The 21,695-nt window shown below is 42.2% G+C and overlaps 1 pseudogene; it reads left to right on the top strand.

Moving 5' to 3' along the window:
- Window positions 1-20,039, top strand: part of LOC102988029 (coiled-coil domain-containing protein 3-like) — a 49,512-nt pseudogene extending 29,473 nt beyond the window's left edge.
- The last annotated feature ends 1,656 nt before the right edge of the window (window positions 20,040-21,695 follow it).

Consider the following 21,695-nt stretch of genomic DNA (forward strand, 5'->3'; position numbering starts at 1 on the left):
GTCATCTGCAAACAGTGACAGTTTTATTTCTTCTTTTCTGATTTGGATTCCTTTTATTTCTTCTTCTTCTCTGATTGCCGTGGCTAGGACTTCCAGAACTATGTTGAATTATAGTGGAGAGAGTGGACATCCTTGTCTTGTTCCTGACCTTAGAGGAAATGATTTCACTTTTTCACCATTGAGAATGATGTTAGCTGTGGGCTTGTCATATATGGCCTTTATTATGTTGAGGTACATTCCCTCTATACTCACTTTGTTGAGAGTTTTTATGAATGGAACTTTAATTTGGTCAAATGAATTTTCTGCATCTGTTGAGACATTCATATGATTTTTATCCTTCATTTTGTTAACATGGTGCATTATATTGATTTTGCTGATGTTGAATCATTCTTGCATGCCTAGAATAAATCCCATTTGATCATGGTGTATGACCCTCTTAATGTATTATCAAATTCAGTTTGCTAATGTTTTGTTGAAGATTTTTGCATCTATGTTCATCAGGGATATTGGCTTATAATTTTCTTTTCTTCTAGTGTCCTTGTCTAGTTTTGGTATCAAGGTAATGATGGCTTCATAAAATGAGTTTGGAAGAACCCACTTATCTTACATTTTTGGAAAAGTTTGAGAAGGATTGATATTCATTCTTCTTTAAATGTTTGGTAGAATTCACTCTTGAAGCCATGTGGTCCTGGACTTTTCTTTGTTGGAGAGTTTTCATTATTAATTCAATCTCTTTACTAAGCATTGATCTGTTCAGATATTCTATTTATTCATAATTCATTCTTTTTAGGTTGTATGTTCATAGGAATTTATCCATATCTGCTAGGTTACAGATTTTTTGGCTTATAATTATTCATAGCAGTCTCCTATGATCCTTTGCTTTTTGCATGATATCACTTTAACGTCCTTCATTTATAATTTTATTTATTTCAGTCTTCTCTTTTTATTGATTAGTCTAGCTAAAGATTTGTCTATTTTGTTTATATTTTTAAAAAACAGCTCTTATTAGTTTCATTGATCTTTTATATTGTTTTTTAGTTTCTATTTCATTTATTTCTAGTCTGCTCTTTATTGCCTTCCTTGTACCAACTTTGAGCTTAGTTTGTTCCCATTTTTCTAGTTCTTTATTAGGTTGTTTATTTGAGATCTTTTTTTTCTTAATGTAGATTTATTGCCATAAACTTCCCTCTAAGAACTGCTTTTGCTACATTCCATAAGTTTCAGTATGTTGTGTTTCCATTTTCATTTGTCCTAAAGTTTTTTTTTGTTTGTTTTGTTGTGGTTTTTTTGTGGTACGCGGGCCTCTCACTGCTGTGGCCTCTCCCGTTGCAGAGCACAGGCTCCAGACGCGCAGGCTCAGCAGCCATGGCTCACAGGCCCAGCCGCTCCACGGCATGTGGGATCCTCCCGGACCGGGGCACAAACCCGTGTCCCCTGCATCGGCAGGCAGACTCTCAACCACTGCACCACCAGGGAAGCCCTGAGGTTTTTTTTTTTTTAATTCTCTTTTGACTTCTCATTTGACCCATTGGTTGTTCAGTCGCATGTTGTTTAATCTTCACATATTTGTGAGTTTCCCAGTTTTCTTCGTGTAACTGATTTGTAGTTTCATACCACTGCGGCCAGAAAAGATGCTTGATATGATTTCAATCTCAAATTTATTAAGACTTTCTGTGGCTCAACATATTATCTATCCTGGAGAATGTTCCATGTACAGTTGAGAAGAATGTATATTCTGTTGCTGTTTGATGGAATATTCTATAAATATCTCTTAAGTCCGTCTGGTCTAAGGTGTCATTTAAGTCCAATGTTTCCTTTTAGATTTTCTGTCTGGGTGATCTATCCATTGATGAAAGTGGGGTATTGAAGTCCTCTACTATTATTGTATTGCTGCCTATTTCTCCCTTTATGTCTGTTCATATCTGTTTTATATATTTAAGAACTCCTTGATATTCTTAATATTATTTTAAAAATTCCTTTGGATTCCTTAACATGAGTCAAACAATCAGAATATACTTGGTTCACTGGAATGTGTATAAACATGATATGTTTCCTGCCCTTAACAAGGTCACAGGTCTAACCAAAAAGACAATGTGCAACTACAGGAAAATTGAAACTTTTTGAAGGGTCACATAGGATAGGAGATCTGTCTTGGCAAAATGTTTCTGAAGGATATTGCCATTCATTCCAGAACCAAGTTGAGACTTGTCTTCTCTTGCTCTTGTCTTCTTTACCAGGTAGTGTTCATTTACTTTTTGTTTTTGTTTTTTTTTTTTGGTTGCTAATATCTATTGTTTAGCTGCTGAGCTACAAAACCTATCACAGCAGTCATGCCAAAAGGTGAGGGTTTCTTTGGTCTGGCTTTTGGGAAGTTAGTAGAAAAAAATAATGTAAGATGTACTGGAGCAAAACAGGAGCAAAAAGCACTGAAGCCAGGAGGAGGCCACTTACACCTAGTCCCCATATGTAAGATTGCCACCCAGAAATATAGAGAGCAATGGTGCTCTCTTCTTGAGAAATCCTGAAATAATGCCAGAACTGAGTTTTGTAGTGATTTCCTTCAGTCCCTCCTATTTTTAACCCAAATGGACAGGTTGAAACTGTTTCCTGAGGCTGTATCAAAACAGCTTTCCTCATGTCACAGAAACTTCCAGAAGTTTGAGATTTAGAAGTAGAATCTGTGGTGGGGCAGTGGTATCAGAGCCCACTGCAGGAGCACAGGGGAGAGGCTGGCAGCCCATCAGCAACCACGTTCATCCTTGATAACACACTGCACACCTTGTTTAGTTGTTGAACAGGTTACTCTAAATCAGCGGGAAATTCCACACACTATTAGATTATGCAGTGATCCAATCAGTATCTGTTGAGAGCTGATATGGCCACCACTTTGCAGGGTGCAGTGATGTGGGAAGGACTGAGACACCATGCTTCCTGTCCTTGTGTCATTTAAGGCCCAGCAATGTCTGGAGTAATACCTTTTTTGTAAAGAGGCAGAAACTTGGTTTTGGTGGATTTGACTATCAGAACGGGAGACAGTGCCCTTTGGATTTTTCTGCCCTCTGTTTTCTATATCTGTGTTTTTGCATCAATTTGTCCTGCTAGGACTCCAACTCAGACCAGTTATTTAGTGCATGGGACCAAGAATCCAGCAGTAGTCTAGAAATTCACTACAATATCCATTTTTGTGGGTGAAATAGTATAATCCTCTAAATCCCTACAGTTTTGATTCTGCTGTGTCATCTGTGGGTGCTCTATGAACTGAGAATTGAGTACTCACATTAGAAAAATATAAATCTGAAATCCCAGTGAGGTTGTTCAAGCGTCTGGGTGGTCTGGGTCACATGTGTTCCAAATTCTGCTCTGAGCTATTCCACTGACTTATTGACATTGAGCCACTGTGTCTTACATCAGCCTGGCCATTGTAAACCAAGGGGTCCTGGTCAAACGTGTGGTAAACATTCCACTGCAGAATCATGATATCTCCCTAAGAGGAAGGTTAACTTTGGTTTCCATTACTATTTGAGAAGAAAGAATACCAGGTTAAAATGCTGGCTCCAGCATTTACTAGCTGTATGCCCATGAGAACTTGGGCAAGTTAATATAACCTCTGTGAACTATTGCTTTAGTTCATTATCAGCAAAGTGGGGCTAATAATATTTACCTTGTAGTGTTGTAGTGGTTAAATGATAAAGTCCTCAGTAGAGTGTTGACATATACTGTGGGCAAGTGGTGGCTGCTCCACGAATGGTAGCTGTGAATGACTTAACAATTAGTGTTTTAGCGCAGTGAGGAGTCAGAGAGAAAGGGGACCAAGGGGAAGACTTCATATTATTATGGGATGTGAAGGAATTCCTGATAAGGCATGACAAATGGGAGCCATTACTTTTTTTTTTTTTTTTTGCGGTACGCGGGCCTCTCACTGCTGTGGCCTCTCCCGTTGCGAAGCACAGGCTCCGGACGCACAGGCTCAGCGGCCACGGCTCACGGGCCCAGCCGCCGCGGCACGTGGGATCTTCCCGGACCGGGGCACGAACCCGTGTCCCCTGCATCGGCAGGCGGACTCTCAACCACTGCGCCACCGGGGAAGCCCGATATGGGAGCCATTTCTGAAGGAAGCCATCGAATCTCTTTCTCATTAGGTTCTTTAAAATAAGACAATATCCATCTGTTGAAAGAATTCACTACACAGTGGATAACCCTCTGAGGCATACTTTGGGTTCTGGGAAATGTCTGTTAACAGAGGAATTGCTGTTGAAATTTACCCATGAACCCAGACCCTGACCCTTGTTATAAGCTCATCCCTAATCCTTCCAGCTTGGTGATAGACCAGCTCACTGGCCTTCGGCAGTTTTGTTTTCAAGTTTGAGAGAAGCAGAGCTGATACTGAAGCAGCATTTATAGGTCCTTTTTTTTAAAAAAAATTAAAAAGCAAAACAAGATTGCAGTGGAAACTGAAGGCAAAATGACAAAACTCCAAGGGGGGGCTATCCTTTGTTAATTGCTTATGAAGATATGAGAAAGGAACAGAAAGTTCAGGCCTGGTAAAATGACAGATCTATTCCAGAGGAGGAAATGAAAGAATAGGTAACAGCACCCTTGAGGAAGCCCCAGACAGCACTGTGGAAGCATTTGGTAAGAGAGTTTCAGTTACATTGCCTCTCAGATTCATGCTGAGGTTAAAAAAAAAAAGCTTGAGTTACATTGACTACTATATGATTAAACTGAGACTGTCTGGGGAGGAAAACAAAATAGTCAGCATACATGCTTCTTGGCTGGATTTTAAATCCCTTTTTAAAAATTACCTGTCATTTCTTCAAGGATTAAATAAGAGTAGAGTGTTTCCTAAGTTTCAGTGAATTCAAACACTTCAGATTTTTTTCTATCTCACTATAAAAAAGACATAGCCCAGGTATTAAAAGCTAAGTGTAGACTGCACAGCATTATAAAACATAAAGTACTCTTATTCTTTACAGCTTTCTTTAAAACTTAAATGTGTATCAGAGAACAAAATTAAACCTCTATTTAAAAAGTACACCTTTGTGGGGCTTCCCTGGTGGTGCAGTAGGATCCCACATGCCGCGGAGCGGCTGGGCCCGTGAGCCATGGCCGCTGCGCCTGCGCGTCCGGAGCCTGTGTTCCGCAACGGGAGAGGCCACAGCAGTTAGAGGCCCAAATACCGCAAAAAAAAAAAAAAAAAAAAGTACACCTTTGTTCAAAATGTTCTTTATAAGACTATAGGCCTTTCAGAACTAATTTTTGTAGAACTCTCATACTAAAGCAGTTTGTAAGAGCTGTAGGTTATTGAGGCTTCACAAGGAAAGTACTATTGTATATAATTTCAAGCCACACCTAGTTATCAGTGCCTAGTTAGAAAGCTGGTGGGAAAGTGACTATTTAATTCTTCTTTATGAGTAAAGTAAAAAAAGATATGTCAGGATGAGGGATGATGTTTTGGTGCTATTAGGATGGTGTTATTTCTATGGACCAGCAACACCCAAATTCTGTCTTGTGACTATCTCTTCCTCTGCAAAGTATTCTTGACCTGAGAGTGAGACTGAAGGAATAAAAACTAAATAGGAAACAAAACACAGAACCTTTTATATCTGAGGATAGCTAATATTAGAAAAAGGTCACTCCAATGGAATCCACTTAAAAGTTAGGACCAAAAACATAGTAGACAACATAAAACCTAGAGATTATCATATTAAGTGAAGTAGGTCAAAGACAAATATGTGATATCCCTTATATGTGAAATCTTTACAAGTGATATAAATGAACTTATTTACAAAACAGAAATAGATTCACAGACATAGAAAACAAAATTATGGTTACCAGAGGGAATAACGGGGGCAGGGGTGAAAGGTAAATTAGGAGTTTCAGATTAACATACACACCCTACTATATTTAAAATAGATAATCAGTAAGGACCTACTGTATAGCACAGGAAACTCTAGTCAATATTCTGTAATAACCTAAATGGGAAAAGAATCTGAAAAAGAATAGATATAAGTATATGTAAAACTGAATCACTTTGCTGTACACCTGAAACTAACACAACATTGTAAACCAACTATACTCCAATATAAAATAAAAATTTTTTAAATAAAAATAATAAAAAAACAGGTTTGATACATATGATTTTTGACAAATAAAATGAAAATTTATAAAAATGAGTTTATTTTGTTTTTTAATTAACAAAATGATCTTATAATGACAATTGTGCACTAAATCATTTGCTCAACCAAAAATAAATGGAGTGTTGATTTGAAGGATGTGATAGACTGTCACTTTGGTGGACCTCAATGAACCATGCTTCTTTTTATCTGTACCCCTGTGAGTCTCTTCACACATTGATTCTGGTCTTGGCCACGTGACTAGCTTTGACCAATGGAACATTAGTGAAAGAAGTGAAAGACTGGTAAGTCCTTGTGCATTGGACCTTGTCTTCTTAGAATGCTTCTTCTTGGAACCTATCCACCACACTATGAGAAAGCATAAGCAACCATATGGAGAAGCCCACCTGGAGGAGAATCGAGACCCCTAGCCAAGTCCAACTGGGCTCCCAGACTGTAGCCAGTACCAATTTCCATCCCTGTATGAGTCCATTACTAAAATGAGTCCATTTTAGATGTTCTAGACATCCCGTCTCCAAGCCAACAACATGTGAAGCCCAGTAACCTCCTGGTCAACCCACAGAGTTGTATGAGGTAATAATAAATTGTTAGAAGTCATTAAATTTGGGGTGGTGTGTTATGCTGCAATAGATTAGCTAAAGCAGAAACTGTTACCTCCAAGTGGGGTCCTGCCATCACATGTGGCATTGATTTTTGAGTCTGGGAGAGGAATGGAGAAATTTGGAGGAATGATGAAGAGACTGTTTGGTGGAGGCCGAAAGGTAGTGAGGAATATCCTATTGGAAGCTGAAGGAAAGAGAACTTTCAGCTTCCAATAGGATATAGGCAGAAAAATTAGAAAAACTATTAGCAGTATTGGCAGAAAAACTAGAAAAACTAATAGCCTGTGGACATATGGGAAATAGAAAGGGTACCTCATGAACTTGTGGATCTGGCTAAGGAGAGTTCTGGACAGAATGTTGAAGGTGCCATCTGGCTTCTTTCAGATGCCTATGGTAAAGTCCAGGAGGAGCCAGTTGAGGCAAAGAGGGGACTATTTAGATTTCAAGCAGAATTTAGAAGAACTAAAAAAGCACTAGAACTTGTGGGCTTGATAACAAAATTGCATTCAACCCTAGTTTCTCCACGAAAAAATTTCTCAACGTAAGAAATGGGCTTGGTTTGCAGATGAAATACAGGGTGCTGTTAGTAAAATATGACCTTAGGGTCAACGTCTCTGTTAAGGTATCAGAAAGATTCAAGGAGTATCTCAATCATCCTCTCAGCTACACAAGAAGACGTCTAAGAATCTTAAAGGTGTTTTCCAATAGCTTCCTGATTTGCAGCCCCAAACAGAGAAATGGTTGTCTTGAAGAGATTTGTGAGTGTGATGATTTATCTGATAGAGTGGATTATAATTTGATACATAGAAAACTACAAAGTTTGTAATGTAATGTAAGCTACAGTAATCAAAACAGTATGGTACTGGCACAAAAACAGAAATATAGATCAATGGAACAGGATAGAAAGCCCAGAAATATACCCACGCACCTATGATCAATTATTCTATGACAAAGGAGGCAAAAAATACACAATGGAGAAAAGATAGTCTCTTCAATAAGTGGTGCTGGGAAAACTGGACAACTACATGTAAAAGAATGAAATTAGAACATTCTCTAACACCATATACAAAAATAAACTCAAGATGGATGAAAGACCTAAATTTAAGGCCGGACACTATTAATAGCTCATTTTTTAAATTGCTGAATAATACTTCATTTTATATCAGTTTGTTTATCTATATACTTGTGGATGGACTTTTGGGTTGTTTCCTGTTTTTGGCTATTACAAATAAAGCTGTAATGACATTCATATTCAAGTCTTTGTATGGAATATGTGTTAATTCTCTTGGGTAAATACCTAAGAGTGAAATGGCTCTATTGTATGTTTACCTTTTTAAGGAACCATCACATTGTTTTCCAAAGTGGTTGTACAATTTCCATTCCCACCAGCAGTGTATAAGAGTTCCAGTTCCTCCACATTCTCAACAACACTTGATATGATCAGTCTCTTTAATTTTTGCCATTCTAGTAGGTGTTTAGGGGTAGCTCACAATGGTTTTAATTTGCATTTCTCTAACGACTAATGATGCACTTAGTTGCCATCCTGATATCTTTTTTGGTGAAGTGTCTGTTCAAGAATTCTGCCCGTTTTTTTTTTTTCTGCCCTTTTTTATATTGGGTTTTTTGTCTTCTTACTGGGTTGTGAGAGTTTTTTGAGTATTCTGGATATGCATCCTTTATCAGATATACGCTTTGCAAACATTTCCTTCAAGTCTATGGCTTGACATTTTATTCTCTTAACAGTGTCTTTTAAAGATGGAAGTTTTAAATTTTGATAAAGTGCTATTTTTGTCTAACCCAAGTAAGCAGAGGCTTTCTCCTAAAAGTTTCATGTTTTGTATTTTGAGTTAATTTTTGCCTATGGTGCAAGTTATGGATTGAAGTTCTTTTTTTTCTTTTTCATATGAATATCAAATTGTTCTATCACCATTTGTTCAAAAAACAATCCATTCTTCAATGAATTGACTCTGCATTTTTGTAGAAAAACACTTTATTTATTTATTTATTTACTTCTGCACTCTCTATTCTATTCCATTGGCTTATGTGTCTGTGTTTACACCAAAGCACACTTTATTGATTACTATAACTTTACAGTAAGTCTTGAAACCAGGTAATGTTAGTCTTCTAAATTTGGTCTTTATAAAAAGTCCATTGAGATTTTGATTGAGATTGCATTAAATTTGTAGATTAGTTTGGTTAACATTGACACCTTAACAACATTGAGTCTCCTGACCTGTTAGCAAACTATGTGTGTCCATCTTTCACAGACTTCTTCCATTTCTCTCAGTAATATTTATAGTTTTCAGTGTATAGCCTTTTCAGCTTTATTCCTAAGTATTTTATATATTTTGATACTACTGTGAATGGTATTGCTTTTTACATTTCAATTACCAAACGTTTGTTGTTATATATAGAATACAGTTGATTTTTGTATGTTGATCTTGTATTCCATACTTTAACTTGCTTATTAGTTCTAGTAGCATTTTTTTGTGGATTGTATCAGATTTTCTATATAGATGATTATGTCAGCTATAAATAAATAGAATTTAGTAAATGAGTTAAAACTTTTCATAATATCACTGTCTTAGTCTGCTCAGGTAAATGGTTTATTTATTAAACCATTTTTATTGAAGTATAGTTAATTTATAATGTGTTAGTTCCAAGTGTACAGCAAAGTGATTCAGTTATATATATGTGTGTGTGTATATATATACACACACACATATATACATGTATATATGCAGATTCTTTTGCATTATATGTTATTACAAAATATTGAATATAGTTCCCTGTGCTATATAGCAGGTCCTTGTTGGTTATCTATTTTATATTATATATAGTAGTATGTATCTGTTAATCCCAAATTCCAAATTTATACCCTCGACTTTCCCTTTTGGTAACCATAAGTTTTCTTGCAATGCCTGTGTGGACTCTAGAATCTGATGCTGGGGTTTGAATCCTTGCTCAGTCACTTTCTAGCTCTGTGATCTTGGGTAAGTCAATTAACCTCTCTGTACCTAAGTACCTTATCTCTAAAATGAGGACGATACTAATACCTGCTTTGAAGTGTTGTTTGGAGAATTAAGTAAGATAACATATGCAGAGTCCTTATAGCAGTGCTTGGCCTGTAGTATGCAATGTATAAGTGTTAGCAGTTGTTAATATTATAATTTGGCAATGCTTGCTTGCTCTAAGTCGGCTTGCCAGGAGTATAAACCGTGTCATATCCTCTCTCTTTTTTTCTAGCAAATCTGCAAAACACCTGCTAAATAACTGTTATGGACTGAATTGTGTCGCCCTCCTCCCACTCCCCACCCCCTACCCCCGTCCCGTCCCGCCTCCTTCTCCCTGCCCTAACCCCCAATGAGGCTATATTTGGAGACAGGACCTTTAGAGAAGTAATTAAGGTTAAATGAGGTCACAAGGTTGGGTCTTAATCATCTTTATAAGAAGACACACCAGAGATTTCCCTCTCTCACTACATGTCCACAGAAAAAGGCTAAGTGAGGACACAGTGGGAAGGCGGCCATATAGGAGCCTGGAAGAGAGACCACACCAGAAAGCAATCCTGCTGGCACCTTGATCTTGGACTTCCAGCCTCTCACTCTGTGGTATTTTGTTATGACAGCCTGAGCAGACTAAGACAGTGATTCTATGAAATGTTTTAACTCATATATTCCATGAGAGGCAAATAAGCAGTCCTGACGTACAACGTCTGATGCCAACCTCGGGTGCCATTTCCCCACTGTGGGAGAGTCTGGCATCTACCACATGCTCGAGGCGGGGGGGTGCTGTGGAGAGTCATATACCACTGGGACTACTGCCCACTTGCTTCCCTCAATATAGCTATTTTTCCTACAAAACTTGTTGAAGCCCCAGGCTGACTACTAGCTATACAGGGGTTAGTTATTAACTGCGAGAGTTGTTGCTCTTATTTCTTTCTTCTTTCAGGACTCACAGAGTCCACTGAGTCGCTGATCAGATTCTGGACTAGTGTGACCTCCTGCAGGCTGTAGCCTTCCACTCCCTCCCGAGCTGGGCAGCACTGGCTGGAGTCCTGGTCATTCCACTTGTTGGGATGCCCAAAGCCCTCCCGATTCGGGGGTCATGGGAGGTGAGGCCCAGCCTTGGAATTTTCTCTCCTGCTTCTCTATCCTCTTTTCTCCTTATCTTTCCTTCCAGAATTCCCTAAGAACTCTTTTCCCTTCAGTACAGAGAAGAATTCCAAGGCTTAAACTTGCAGACACCCTGGTTAATAAGATGTTTGCAGAACAAGGAGCCTGCCATTTTAAGGCAGTTTTGCTTGTAAATTTATTATAAATATATATTATATATAACATGTATGATATATGTATGATGGTATGTATATTATCTGCATGATATTATGTATATGTGTGCTATATTGAATATATAAAATATACATATTTCTAAGTAATATCCTTTTTTTTCTTCTTCTTACTACATTAGGAACAATTAAAGAAAATTGGAGATAAAAGCAACCTCTGAGTTTAGAAATATAGAACTGAGAGTTTGGGTCTCCGCAGATTCGCTCACTGACTTGTGAAAAGCTGTTTGAAATTTACCTCTGAATTTATTTCTCAGGTGTAGGGTGTTCAGAAAACGAAAGCAGTAATTATGTAAATAATGAAGTCAGGTGGCTGCAGGAAAATCAGAGCACTATGGCTTTGGCTTTTCAACTCTTTTATTAAGACTTTCCAAAGACCATCATTAAAAAAATAAGCAGAGCGAGAGAGGAGGTCCAGAAAAGTTTATTAGATCACACTTAATTTCCTAGTTAACCTCTGCGAAGGTAAAGTCAGATTTCTATATATTTGACTCTAAATGAACTACGTAGAAAATGCAAAAACATATACAGAGTAATCGTGGCAATTGACAGCGCTCGTTTTAAGGAGGCCGCGGGTCTGCAACAGGCTTTGCGCCCGGAAAGCTTTGACTCTGTCTGTCATCGGGGCGCAGGAAGAGGGCTGGGCCGCCGCTCCCAGCACTGGCTTTCTCGCGCGCTGCCCCCAAACACCGCGCCCGCCCAGGGGCGACGCATCCCTCGCCGCGCGTCTGCCGAGCATCGCGAGCCCCCCACCCCCGGCCGGCGTCCCGGCTCCGCCCCTCCCGCCGCGGCCCACGCCCCACGCCCCGGCCCCGGGGGGCAGGAGGAGGCGGCGGCCCGTCCTCCGCGCGCCGCTTTGGGGCGTCACGGGCTGGGAAGGACCGGGTGAGCCTGGCGGCGGAGAGAGCGGCGCGCCGGGCTGAGCTCCCAGGGCTGCGCTTCTCCGGCCGGCGGGGCGGCGCCGTGGGCCGGACGCTCCGGGCTCCCCGACGCCGCCGGCGGCCCAGCTCCGCCCCGGGCCTCCCCGCCCTGCGCCCGTGTAGTGCGCCCCGGGCGCAGCGCCCACCCGGCCGGTCCCAGCCGGCACGCTGGCCGAGCGGCTCGGGGCCGCCTGCGGCTGCCAGATGCCCTCCGAGTGGCGACCCCTGAGCGAGGGCTGCGGCGCCGAGCTGGCCGAGACCATCTCGTACGCCAAGGTGCTGGCGCTGCACCACGAGGCGCACGGCCTATACAGCTCCTGCCCTGGCAGTAGGAGGCCGGCGAGGCGGGGCGCCTGTACCGGGCCGAGATCAAGACGCTGTGGACCAGGCGTGGGGCAGCGTGCTCGAGGTGCCCGCGGGCTCCAGGCTCCACCTCAGCGGCCTGGGCTTCTTCTCCTGTCACTCCCACACCGTGGTCCAGGATTACGCCTGTTTCTTCTTCCTCAGGTGAGCCTGCCACCTCCCGCCCACACCACCCCCTCGGCCATTTGCGTGACCAACTGAGGTCGCCTTTATCCGGAGCCGGATCAGGAACTCGCAGGGAATCCTGTCCGTGCGATGTTAGATGATGCCTTGGGCTCCTTCCCGTGTTCTTCGTTCTTTCCCGCTCTTGCCGACGTGTCTGCAACATCCTGGGTACCTCTGGCCAAGACTGTTGGAAAAACAGGGAGGATTCCCGTGCTTTAAGGACAGAAGAGTGTTTCAGGCAAAAGCTCCAGGTGGGTTCCAGCAGCAAGTAGCCAGCCTATTCCACATAGCAAAGGTTTATGCGGGGGGCTCCGGGGGGCGACCCTGGTCGCTGTGCTTTGAGGAATATAAAGGTAAATCAGGCAGGACCCTCTCTGATTAAGTTCATGCGAGTTGGTCTGTGGTCCAGATGAAACGCTTGTGCGTAAGAATTCAGGTGATGGGTTTGACTAAGGTTTGAAATAACAGCAGGTGAAACCCTAATTGAGGTGGAATCCTAGTATACTTGGAACTCTGTGTTTTAAACTGGATTTGGTGGGAGCAGTTTGGGATGGGTGGTGGTCAAACCAAAGCAGAATCCCTTTGAAATCAGACTGTTGTTGGAATTCTGGCTCCTCTTTTCCTGTGAGTTTGAGCAAGTTACCGACCTTGTCCAGAATCTCAATAGCCTCACCTTCATAACGTGAGAAACAAGGTTGCTTGAGACTAAAACCCAGTCACTCACACAAAACACCTGGTGCAGGTTAGATGCGGACCAGTCACTATTCTGCACACCTGCTTAAATGCCAGGATGGCGCTGGTGTGGGATGCGGCCCAGATGTCCTCCCGTTTCACCCGCGGTAGCTCCGATCAGCTGTCGGCAGATCTCAATGCCAGGCTCTTCCAAACAGATTTATGGAGGAGGGGTGGGGTGCTGGGTGGCGTCAGGGCCTTGGGGGTCACAGGGCTTTGAAGAATATAGAAGTGAATTAGGCAGGAGGCCCTGTCTGATTGGAGACTCCTGGAATCTTGGGCAGTTCCGTGAAAGTTGGTCTGTGGTCAAGACGAAACACATGTGGATAAGAATTTAGGCAATGGGTTTGACTGAAGTTTAGAGTGAAAAAACAGCAGGTGGAACCCTAAATGCATTGGTTGTCTCCAGTTGAAGGAGACTGAGAGGAACCTCAAAATGGAATCGAATGTATCTATCGAGATAGCGATTGAATCTACAGCTGTGATGGGCGATAGATCCAGTCTTCCCAGTCTGTGGAGCAGGATTAAAGATATTTGGATTGACCATGACCTTGGTCTGCAGACTCACTCTTAGCTCTTTAGATTTCATGTCACTGAGAAAGAAAAGAGTGAGTTCCGCAGAGGGCTGTCCGTAAGCTCATGGCAACACGTTTTCCATGTTGAAGCCAGAATATCTAAGATTAGTATACGTGGCGTGCTTTGTGTTGGCTTGGGTGGCTTAGCTAGATTCAGTTGAATTTATTTTTAGTTGCTGAACAAGTACAGTTTCTAAGTAAACTCGTCAAGGAGTGAGACAGTACCTTCTTGATACAGAGAAACTTAAACTAGATTTTTCATGTCTTTATTTACGGAAAACACTGGGGACCCAGCTACAAAACTATTCAACAATGAAACTTCATTTTCCAAAGAAAAAAACCAGAGTACTTTAGAAGACGTCATTTTCTTTTCCTATTTTATTATGAAATACCGTTTTGTCCACTGGTTCTGTGGTGGTCAGCCAACTCTTTCATCTTCTCTCTGACATGTTTATAAAACATTAGGGCAGAAATACAGAGTCAAATGGTAGTCTGATAGATTTCTATTTCACAGAGTTATGTTGCCCTGATGTGTGTTAACAGCTGCATACAAAGCATTCCTCCTCTGTTATTCTGGGACCCATCGAGAAGAGAACAGATTCTGGTCAGCTTCACAGGAGAAGGTGGCACTGGAGACTCCCTGGTGAGCCCCACATGCCCCCCATGGGCTGGAGAGTAACTCGTATCTCTCCTTTTCCTTTTCTTGACTTCTTCATCTTGACAACAGGCATTTTTTGCGAGGCTCAATAGAAATGTTAACTAACTTTTATACTGCAGTTACTGTGGCCAGACACTTTTTTTTAATGCAATCCTTACATCACCATCAAAAAGTAAGGTGCTTTTGTCATCCTCTTTTTATAGATTGTAATACTGAAGCTTAGAGAATTTAAGAAATTCGTTTCCTGTCAGACAGAAGTAGTAGTGGTAGGACTTGAACCCGGGTCATTGCAACTGGCCTCCCTTTCACAAGAAACAAGGAACACACTGTCTATGAGAAGCAAGGCCACCCGGGAGATAACACAGACAAATGCAGACACATGCACACACTCTCTCTGTGCCCAAACTCACCTTTTTCAAAAGCTTCAAAATAGACTCATGAAGTAGGAGGCAGAGAAACAATTAGAAATAATGAGAGCCAATGGAGACTGTCACAGTCTTCTGTTGACTCAAGATTCACGATGGCGCACCCCATGGCTGTGCAATCTACAGCTCTGCTTTCTTCCTCTTTCTTGTTAGGATGGATGAAAATTATAACCTCTTGCCTCATGGAGTCAATTTCCAACATGCCATCTTTCCAGACACTCAAGAGAACAGAAGGGTGTTTTCCAGTTTTTGAACTGTTCCCAATGGCAGCAGTGGTGACTTTTTCCAGTGACCGGGAGATCCAAGAAGACAATTGGTAAGAATTGGTACCCTGTGCCAGAGCAAAATAATAGAATAGCTACATTTTGACCCAGAGAGTCAAGAGTGCTCTTCCAGAAGCCCAGACCAAAGAGTATTTTCCTCCGTGCCCCCGACCCCCACTCCCAGCGGTTAACAAACCCTGCTCATAAACTGTCGACTCCTGAGGCTTTACTGTTGGGCGTGGAGTTCCTCACAAAGTCAGGGAACAAGATGGGATGAAGATTGGCACACTGTGCCTCAGTTGCCTCTTCTGTAAAATGGAAACAATAGTAGCATCTACGCTATAGGGCTGATGCCATAGGATTTAACTCTGTAGGAAATGTAGATATGTAAAGCCCTTAGCATAGCGCTTGACAAAGTACTCAATACCTGTGAGCTGTTATGACTACTACCATTATTATTATTATTATTATTGATAGCATAAGGCTACTCTTACTATTATTGATAGCATAGGGCTCTGAGGAATTTTCTAAAAGGAAAGAAAAGTCCTCAAGAAAATGAAATGAAAGAATTGTAGTAGCTAACACTTCTATGATTCTTATCTATAGCTATTAAGACGTAGAGGTACAGGGTGACCAAGGTAGTTGTGGAACGTGAAGGTCAGGATGATTTGGGGCGTGAAAATATAAAAGGGGTATTCCAATCTGAGGCATTAGCCAGAGTTGTGGGGACATTTTGAGGATTGTCACTTTCCCAAAGCAGTGGCATTGACACAGTTGAGCTGGGATGATTGTGGGACCAGGTCAGGAGAGGTGGTGGCCCATGGCTCCCCATCTCCCATCTGAGATGTTTTTAGGACCACATGACAGACTACTGGAGAGGGTTCTGATGTGGGTGTCCCCCAGGACAAGGACTTTTTTTGTGGGTTAATGAACCAATTTGCACATGTTGGGTGGCTTCCTTCTTTCCACCCATCTGTGCTGGCCTTGCGAAGAGTGCCTTTCTCTCGTCTGGTGGGTTGGCCTAGGGGGACGGCCTTGTTCTTCCAAACCTCCTTATCTTCTGCCCTGGGCTCCCTGGCTCCTGGAGGCCTTCTGCATGTCCTTTGCGCAGAGCCTGTTCTCCTGATGGGCAGGGGGGTCCATCTAGGGAAAAATGTTGATTCTTGCTTGCTAGACATTATCCAGGTTCCCCTCCTCAGGCCTACCCTACTGACACATCTAGACACCTCTGACCCCTCCTCCAGGGTTTGCCAGAATTTTCTGAACTCTTGCTCCCAGCATGGTTCCAAGCACCTGTTTGTTTTTCTGCTCTTAATCTGTACTGGTACCCACTCCACATTGAACTGGACCTACCAGGTGTCAGCCTGAGTATCCCTGGCTTGAGTCAGACCTTAGCATGTTCCAAATGAAATCTTTTTAGTCTCTGTCCTTTGGTTCTCCATTTTTATGGGAGTTTGCTTATTTTACTAAATCCTTGGTAACAATAGATTTGTACCAAAAGATCAGATGTTGTTCCAAAAACACCTTATAGCTTAGCCCCCAGACTCTTTAGGTACATCACTAATTAGCTCTATGGCCACATAATGAAGCTATTAATATTTCCCTGGAATTAGATATTCCATCATTAGAAAAAAATAGAACAATAGGACCATGGAGAATTGTTTCAAGGTGAAGGCAGTTCTGTTTCGGGTGGTCAGATGTTGATCTTGGGGAGAATCTCTTTTCCCTTTCATCACCCTGGTCTCTTAGATAACAAGGGGTGGCTGTGTGCATTGCACTGAGAGTCAGAAGCTTTGGGGGAGGAAAATTAATTCTTCCAGATTGCTGAGATGCCGTGTAGCTGAATTTACGCATTGAGACTGATGGACCTTGCGCTTTTCAGCACCTTAGCTCCTTCCATGTTTATCCCTTGTCCTCTTTGAAAGGTACCACATCAGACCTAAGTTAGCCTGTTAGTTTCAGAATTTAAATTGAAACTAAAAATAAATTGGCTTTTTGGTAAATTTTAGCATTTACATTTTATGATACTCCTTGAGAAATTTTTACTTCCTCTGCAGTGAGTAAAGTAGTTGTAAATTGAAGATCTCAGAGTTAGATGAAGAATTGACAATTACTTGCTCTTTTCTTCCAAAAAAACCCCACTAAAACTTCTCTGCCTATTCCTTTTGAAGGTGAGCACCTTATTTTCTCTCCTACGCAGAATAAATACATCACGTTACACCAGAAGCAGTCAGTTTTTCCTACGGTGGTGGGTCCTCAGTCTTAGGAGGGATCAGAGGAGCTGTTCAGGTCACCTTTTGTTTAAAAATTTATTTCATTCGCACGAGGGAAGAGATACGGGAACATATGTATATGTATAACTGATTCACTTTGTTGTAAAGGAGAAACTAACACACTATTGTAAAACAGTTATACTCCAATAAAGATGTCAAAAAAAAAATTTATTTCATTGAAGTATAGTTGATTTACAGTATTGTGCTATTTTCTGTATAGTAAAGTGATTTCGTTATGCATATATATACATTCTTTTTCATATTCTTTTCCATTATGGTTTATCACAGGATATCGAATATAGTTCCCTGTGCTATACGGTTGGACCTTGTTGTTTATCCAGCCTATAGATAATAGTTTGCATCTGCTGACCCCAGCCTCCCAACCCACCCCTCCCCCCTTCCCCCCTCCCCCACTTGACAACCACAAGTCTGTTCTCTATGTCTGTGAGTCTGTTTAGTAGACAAGTTCATTTGTGTCATATTTTAGATTCCACATATAAGTGATATGGTATTTGTCTCTTTCTGACTTGCTTCACTTAGTATGTAATCTCTAGGTCCATCTGTGTTGCTGCAAGCAGCATTATTTCATTCTTTTTGATGGCTGAGTAGTGTTCCATGGTATATATGTACCACATCTTCTTTATCCATTCATCTGTTGATGGACATTTAGGTTTTTTCCATGTTTTGCCTGTGGTGGAGAGTGCTGCTGTGAACGTAGGGGCACGTATATCTTTTTTGTTTTCGCCGCTGTTGTTGTTTTTGGCTGCACCGTGCAGCCTGTGGGATCTCAGTTCCCCGACCAGGGGTCAGACCCCTGCCCCCTGCAGTGGAAGCATGGAGTCTTAACCAGTGGACCACCAGGGAAATCCTAGGAGCGTATGTATCTTTTTGAATCAGAGTGTTGTCTGGATATATGCCCAGGAGTGGGATTGCTGGATCATCTGGCAACTTTAGTTTTAGTCTTTTGAGGAGCCTCCATACTGTTTTCCAATTTACATTCCCACCAACAGGAGGGAGGGTAGGAGGGTTCTCTTTTCTCCACACCCTCTCCAGCATTTGTTATTTGTAGACTTAACGATGGCCATTCTGCGGGCCAGCTTTTTGTTCCAGTTAGACGTTTGCTAATCAGAACATGTGAACCTTCCGCATGCTCTGAGGCCTTTGTGAACGGCCCTGGACGTTGCGCGTTACACGGCTTCCCTGTATTCCATGCTGTAACTTAAGAGGATGATAAATCCTGGAGGAGCGCTGCCGAGCTCTTGTCCTTTTCAGTGCTGCTACTCTCTAGTCCCCCCGTCAGCCTGATCGGTGGATCTAGGCCTTGGCGGTGAAGAGCGCATCACAGGATATCGAATATAGTTCCCTGTGCTATACGGTTGGACCTTGTTGTTTATCCAGCCTATAGATAATAGTTTGCATCTGCTGACCCCAGCCTCCCAACCCACCCCTCCCCCCTTCCCCCCTCCCCCACTTGACAACCACAAGTCTGTTCTCTATGTCTGTGAGTCTGTTTAGTAGACAAGTTCATTTGTGTCATATTTTAGATTCCACATATAAGTGATATGGTATTTGTCTCTTTCTGACTTGCTTCACTTAGTATGTAATCTCTAGGTCCATCTGTGTTGCTGCAAGCAGCATTATTTCATTCTTTTTGATGGCTGAGTAGTGTTCCATGGTATATATGTACCACATCTTCTTTATCCATTCATCTGTTGATGGACATTTAGGTTTTTTCCATGTTTTGCCTGTGGTGGAGAGTGCTGCTGTGAACGTAGGGGCACGTATATCTTTTTTGTTTTCGCCGCTGTTGTTGTTTTTGGCTGCACCGTGCAGCCTGTGGGATCTCAGTTCCCCGACCAGGGGTCAGACCCCTGCCCCCTGCAGTGGAAGCATGGAGTCTTAACCAGTGGACCACCAGGGAAATCCTAGGAGCGTATGTATCTTTTTGAATCAGAGTGTTGTCTGGATATATGCCCAGGAGTGGGATTGCTGGATCATCTGGCAACTTTAGTTTTAGTCTTTTGAGGAGCCTCCATACTGTTTTCCAATTTACATTCCCACCAACAGGAGGGAGGGTAGGAGGGTTCTCTTTTCTCCACACCCTCTCCAGCATTTGTTATTTGTAGACTTAACGATGGCCATTCTGCGGGCCAGCTTTTTGTTCCAGTTAGACGTTTGCTAATCAGAACATGTGAACCTTCCGCATGCTCTGAGGCCTTTGTGAACGGCCCTGGACGTTGCGCGTTACACGGCTTCCCTGTATTCCATGCTGTAACTTAAGAGGATGATAAATCCTGGAGGAGCGCTGCCGAGCTCTTGTCCTTTTCAGTGCTGCTACTCTCTAGTCCCCCCGTCAGCCTGATCGGTGGATCTAGGCCTTGGCGGTGAAGAGCGCATGTCATTCTTCTCCCTCATAGCTCTCCCTCTCTCAGAGCATCACGTGAATCTGGGACTGCAGTGTCAATCCAGAGGCTAAGAAATGGAACCAGAGGACGATCTTATGTAGGGAAGCTTTGTGTGATGCACACCCAGGGTGACGTGCAGCTCCGTCCTCAGCAGGCAGATAAATGCTCCCATTCTCTAGTTCCATCGTCAAACATCCCACCCACGCCTCGGTCAGTGGAAACACAGTCTTGCTTTCCGAAGCTGCCGGGAAGTCAGCTTCGTCCTTACTAAGTATCCCGCGTCTCTCTGGTGCGGTATCGTGGTGTTCATGGGACCTCGGGATGTCTGTGGCGGGTTAGAGCATCCACGTCCCATTTACTGGCAGGGTTCTCGCGACACCAGCCAAGAGCGTTTTCCTTCCTCTTTTCTCCTCTGCTGGGTGAGAGTAACACAAACAGAAGTTGGCTGTTTTCCCCTCTCGGCAGGTCCTGTCCCCTAGGACCAAAACCCAGACTGACCCGCACTTAGATCAGTCTGTCCTAGAATGTCATGGGGTTGAAACGAAACCTGTGAAAGACCTGCTGCCATTTTCCTTTTCCTTGTTTGGAATCTGGAAGGGTGGTGGGGAGGTTGTCATCCTCCGAACTGCATGGGAAGGGACGTCGACTTTTCATCAGAAGATCGAAATTGACTCTGACATTTCCAGAGGCGTGACCTTGGGCAGGACCCTTTATTTCTCACAACTTCAGTTTTCTCATCTATAAAATGGGGCTAAAACCATGGAAACTGTGTCAGGTTGTTGTAAGGACCTAATTAGAGAATATGTTTGAAAGCACTTAGTAACCTATAAAAAGTGATGCAAGGGATTATGACTGTAAATTGATAATTAGAGAGTATGGCTCTAAACGTTAAAGAATATGTAGCTTTTAAAAAGCTGCTTGCTTCTTCCCAGGGCGGTGGCAGAGTGGTGGCAGCAGTGATGACGGGGGTGTGTGTTAGAGATGGGGAAGCTGTCATGTGTGCTGTAATTCATGCAGCAGTTCACTGGGTTCTGGCCAGGGAGCACTTCTTTAAAAATCCATCTATTCAGTTATAAACATATAACACATTCAGGTGGGTTCCCAAATCTAAGTATAAAATGATAGTAGAGTTTTTTTCCCACCTCTGACACCCATCTACGCAGTTAGTTACACCTACCCTCTAAACAAGTAGCCACTGTTAAGTTTCTCAAACATTCAGTGAGTATTTTCATCCAACAAGTAATTTAAATGTGATTTACTGTTGGCTTTGACACCAGGGGCACTTCACTATGCACTATGCGCTTTGCTATGCCCTGCTTTATTCACAAGTAGAGCTTGAAGATCTTTCCATATCAGTGCATGTAAATTGCTCTAGATAATATTCCATTGTATGAATGTCTCACAATATATTTAATCAAGTCCCCTGTTGATGGGTCGTTAAGTTTGTTTCCAATCCATTGCTGTTATTAAAGAGTGCAGACATGTGTGACATTATACCTACCTCATTTTGTGGGATTGTTGATTCTAATCTTTAGTAAATATTTATTGAGTGCCTACCTTGAGGCAGCTACTGTGTTAGATACTAGAGTTTCAGTGTTGGGCAAAATACAAAGTCCGTGATCGTGGAGTTTATAGTCCTAGTGTTGGTGGTTGACACGATCAAAAGACCACATTAATGACTTTATAATTTTATTTTTAATTAAGTTTTATTGGAGTATAGTTGATTTACAGTGTTAGTTTCTGCTGTGCAGCAAAGTGAATCAATTATACATATACATATATCCACTCTTTTTAGAGTCTTTTCCCATATAGGTCATTACAGAGTATTGAGTAGA

The sequence above is a fragment of the Physeter macrocephalus genome, chromosome 11 (assembly GCF_002837175.3).
Source record: "Physeter macrocephalus isolate SW-GA chromosome 11, ASM283717v5, whole genome shotgun sequence".
NCBI classification, from domain to species: domain Eukaryota; kingdom Metazoa; phylum Chordata; class Mammalia; order Artiodactyla; family Physeteridae; genus Physeter; species Physeter macrocephalus.